The sequence below is a fragment of the Zeus faber genome, assembly GCF_960531495.2.
Source record: "Zeus faber genome assembly, chromosome: 18".
Lineage (NCBI taxonomy): Eukaryota > Metazoa > Chordata > Actinopteri > Zeiformes > Zeidae > Zeus > Zeus faber.
The window spans coordinates 27,093,197-27,098,196 of NC_137210.1; the positions used below are offsets into that span (position 1 = coordinate 27,093,197).

Genomic DNA, 5,000 nt, shown 5'->3' on the forward strand with positions numbered 1-5,000 from the left:
AATTTCATCATTATTGATTTTTGATTTATCTCCTGTGCGTGTGAATACAAAAACATACCCTCCTGTGCTTTAATACCTTTGCCCTGGGCGTGTTGCTCCTGCGCCCCGCCCTGACCACGTCGGCCATCTTGTTCCCTCTCTCACCACCCGCCTTTTACGGGAAGCCGGCAGGAAGTGATCTCACTGCTCAGAGTCCTAAAAGCACCGAGAGCCAAGAGCTTTTCCATCTGCTCCAACCCTTTATGGGGCTTTCTCTCCGTTGCTACCGGCGACCGCTGTCACTGTGTAAATATTTTAGACTTCCACGAGTGGAGGCCTCAGCCGTGTTTCTACTGAGGGACCTGCTTCCCTCTCCACCTTTCACACTTTGATTTATTCCGGTGGATGAAAAACGGGTGAAGCTTCACTGTTACTCTGAACTATTTTGCTGAGGGCCCCCTGGAACCTCTTTGACGACCTCTGGGGGGGTTCCCCGACCCCATGTTGAGAACCTCCGGGCCGAGGTTAACCTTTAACTAGGGCGGCCTTGCAACACCTCTCAACCACTATAAAACTACTGATACCGTGTATTGCTCGAGTAGTACTTTGTTGTTGAGCATTATATTGTTATATCAGGCACTGGTTGCAACAAGTACTATGAACAACAGGTACTTTTATACTTTTACTGACGTACTGAGTACTATAGTACTCCCTTAAATACTACAAATATCAGTCATTCTTGGGAGATAGACAGACGGACAGAATATATAAATATAAAATATATGACAAAATAATTTCAAAAAAAGGATATAACATAAAAATATATAAAAACATATATAATAAACTAAACCAAATCCACGAGGTATTGAACCACCACAACAACAACAAAACACTCCCACTATCCCATAATAATAATAACAACACAATTGTGTCGTTGCGACGTTTCCCGCTGTGCTGCGTGTGGTGTAATAACACCTTCCACCAGGAGGCGGCGGCAGCACGCAGCATGGCAGAGCCACGGGTGGGGGGGGAGAAAGGAGGGGAGGGCCCCAGAGAAGGAGGAGGAGAGAGAGAGAAAGAGAGGGAGGGAGGGAGGGAGGGAGGGAGGGAGGGAGGGAGGGAGGGAGAGAAGGGACCGACATGCGGAGGGAAGGAGCAGAGCGTCTGGAGTTCTGTCACCACTGAGGAGCCTCCATCTGGTGTGGACCCTTCTCTCTCCTTCTCTCCTTCTCTCTCTCCTTCTCTCCTTCTCTCTCTCCTTCTCTCCTTCTCTCTCTCCTTCTCTCCTTCTCTCCTTCTCTCTCCTTCTCTCTCTCCTTCTCTCCTTCTCTCCTTCTCTCTCCTTCTCTCTCTCCTTCTCTCTCTCTCCTTCTCTCCTTCTCTCCTTCTCTCCCCTTCTCTCTCTCCTTCTCTCCTTCTCTCCTCCTCTCTCCTTCTCTCCTTCTCTCCTTCTCTCTCCTTCTCTCCTTCTCTCCTTCTCTCTCCTTCTCTCTCTCCTTCTCTCCTTCTCTCTCCTTCTCTCCTTCTCTCCTTCTCTCTCCTTTATTTCCCTCCATTCGGTTTCTCCTTTATTTTTTATTTTTTGCTTCCTCCTCTCTCCGCTGGCTTCACTTTTTCTATCTTCCCTTTTTACTTTTTGGATTCTATCCCTCCTCCCTCTCTCTGCTTCCATCCATCCACTCATCCATCCCTCCATCCATCCACTCATCCATCCACTCATCCATCCCTCCATCCATCCACTCATCCATCCATCCACTCATCCATCCCTCCATCCATCCACTCATCCATCCCTCCATCCATCCACTCATCCATCCATCCACTCATCCCTCCATCCCTCCCTTCCTCCCTCCTCAACGCCCCGTGTCTCTCTCTCTGGCTCTGGCCGACAGATGTGCGCTCTGAGGCGGCTGCCGCTCCAGCCGCTCCCCGCTCTGTGCCTGGAGGAGGAGGCCGGCTAAGAAGCGCTGCCGCCGGGGACAGCATGCCTCCCTGACCGCTACACCCTCCGTGAGTATTTCACTTTGATCAACTTCAATTATAAAATTAGCCTATTTTTCTTTGTCGAATAATAATAATAATAATAATAATAACAATAATAATTGTAGTAAAAATAATAATAATAATAATAATAACTGCATTTATGTGGCACATATAAAAATATATCAAAAAGTGCTTAACTGATTTAAAACACACACAAAGAGGCAATTGTGTAAAATAGAAAAAATAATAATATAATAATAATTATAATCAAATCATAAGAACTTTATTTGTGAGAACCTGTCACACACACCATGCAACTCGAGGTGCTTAAGTGTGTGTGTGTGTGTGTGTGTGTGTGTGTGTGTGTGTGTGTGTGTGTGCGTGTGCGTGTGTGTGTGGTCATTAGATAAGGTATTTTTTGACAGATGTATAGATAAAATTCTTGTCCCCTGGAGGGAAGCTACGGCGTTAGAGCAGCTCCTATCAGAACAAATAGGCAACGATAATAATAATAATAATAATAATAATAATAATAATACAAATAAAAAGTTAAATTTGACAATATACAATAAACCCCTTTGTCAATGATTAACTTGAGTGTAAAAGCAGGAACATGTGTGTGTGTGTGTGTGTGTGAAACAGGCTTATAAACAAAGTGCTTCGTAACACAAACAAAGGAGAGGGGTTAGTTTGGGTTTTTTATGGCTCAGAGGTGGAAAAACCTGGATCGTAAAGCGTTAAAATGGAGGAGACGGAGCATTTAACCCTGAAAACACGGCGCGGCCACGGGTCGGGATCAGAGAGCAGGGGAGGGCCCTGTGATGTGGTGGCCGACGGTAAACAACAGCTGCAGGACGGACGCTGTAAGGGGGACACTCGGGAGCGTGGGGATCGTCTCCGCCGGCCCCCCATTGGTTGGAAATGAGCGAACCGTTTGACCACGCGCGTCCCGGCCGCCGCCGCCACCGCCGCCGCCGCTGTTTGGACCCTGGGGCCCAGACTCTGACCTCACCTCCCCCAGAATGTTCACAGGAATAATATTTAAACATATTGAGAGATTATATATGACAGGGAGGGGGAGGGAGGGGGAGAGGGGAGGGAGAGAGGGGGGGAGGGAAAGAGAGAGAGAGATGGAGAGAGAGAGAGAGAGACGTACAGTGAAGAGAGACGTAGGGTGTTTATATAGTGTATAGAGAGAGGGCGAGACATAGAGAGAGAGAGAGAGGGAGAGAGGGGGAGAGAGGGGGAGAGAGGGAGGAGAGAGAGCAAAAGAGAAAAAAGAAAGAGAGCGAGAGAGAGATGGAGAGAGAGAGAGATGTACAGTAAAAAGAGCTGACGGTGTATATATATAGTGTATAGGGAGAGGGCGAGACATAGAGAGAGAGAGAGAGAGGGAGAGACATAAAATCAGGGCAGTTTGGTGGACACCCCTGAGGTCAAACCTGGGACTGAAACCTCCTTTCACCTGGACTGAAACCTCCTTTCACCTGGGACTGAAACCTCCTTTCACCTGGACTGAAACCTCCTTTCACCTGGACTGAAACCTCCTTTCACCTGGACTGAAACCACCTTTCACCTGGGACTGAAACCTCCTTTCACCTGGACTGAAACCTCCTTTCACCTGGACTGAAACCTCCTTTCACCTGGACTGAAACCTCCTTTCACCTGGACTGAAACCTCCTTTCACCTGGGACTGAAACCTCCTTTCACCTGGACTGAAACCTCCTTTCACCTGGACTGAAACCTCCTTTCACCTGGACTGAGACCTCCTTTCACCTGGCCTGAAACCTCCTTTCACCTGGACTGAAACCTCCTTTCACCTGGACTGAAACCACCAAAGCGTGTGACTTGCAGAAGGGAGGTGAGAGCTCGTGCGGGCGGAGGCGCATCTTCATTTAAAGCTTCGAATTAATGGGCGTGGCCTGCACCGAATGATGCGGACTGAGAGCAGCAGCGAGAGCAGAGAGAAGGAGCCGACCGGTCCTCCGTCACCTCAGTACCGGTCCTCCGTCACCTCACTTCAACAAGGTGCCAGGAAGGTGCTTCCAAAACCTGGGATTACCTTCGTGCAGGTGCACGTGAGACGTCTGAGAGAGAGACAGAGAGCCTTTCGATGTTTTTGTTTTGAAGTGAACCGCCGCACGCTTGTTTTCAAAACCGGCGCTTCCCACGTCGATGAAACCTTTTGAGTCGAGCGGAAATGAAATGGAAAAGGCCAAGAGGAGGGAACGTGGCGGTCGTGGGGATTTGAACCTCTCGCATCTGGATCCGGTCGGGACCTTCACTCCACTTTCCCCAATTTCCAAATTCCGTCTTTTATCAGCCTCCAGCCGAGGCCCCGCCCCCGTCGACGGAGATGAGCGGTGACATCATCACCGTCACGCTTCACTGTATCTGCTGCTGACAGGACGGTTTCACCAGGTTTGGTGACGAGGTGGTCAAGGGTCCTGGTGCTGTGCTTTTTAAACACAAAAGATCAAATAAAATATTGACAAAATAATTATACGATAATATGAGATGAAATCAAATAATAATATAAGAGAACATCTAATAATATAATAATATGATAAGAAATCCAATAATAATATAAAAGAAAATCCAATAATATAATAATATAAAAGAAAATCAAGTAATATGATAATGTGAGATGAAATCAAATAACAATATAAAAGAAAATGTAATAATAATCCAATAATATGAGGTTAAATCAAATAATAACACAATAATAATAAAAGATAAAATAATAATAAAATAAGAAATTAGGATAATATTTTAAGCACAGAGGGAGGAAAGGAAGGATATTCAGAGGATTATTATTGCAACGTTTCGGTCACATCCTGGTGACTATTTGTGCTTAAATGGAATATTTCACACACAAGAAATATCAGAGAAACAATCGTTAGTAATGTGGATATCATGACCAGTGATTTAAAATATAGAACAGTCCAGGATGTTGAAAAAACAGCATTTTTTCACTGTAATGAGCCTTAGACTTTAAGACTTTTAAATACAGTATATCAGATACGGATATCATGACGTGC

At 46.1% G+C, this 5,000-nt stretch overlaps 1 protein-coding gene across 1 annotated transcript in view; it reads left to right on the forward strand.

Annotated features, from left to right (window-relative positions):
* The first annotated feature begins 1,152 nt into the window (after nucleotides 1-1,152).
* LOC307243682 (exosomal polycystin-1-interacting protein-like) overlaps nucleotides 1,153-5,000 on the forward strand; it is a 19,146-nt gene continuing 15,298 nt past the window's right edge. The window contains exons 1-2 of the mRNA XM_080018587.1: nucleotides 1,153-1,178; nucleotides 1,869-1,986. The gene's annotated coding sequence lies outside the window, so the exon portion shown is untranslated. The remainder of the gene's footprint in view (nucleotides 1,179-1,868; nucleotides 1,987-5,000) is intronic.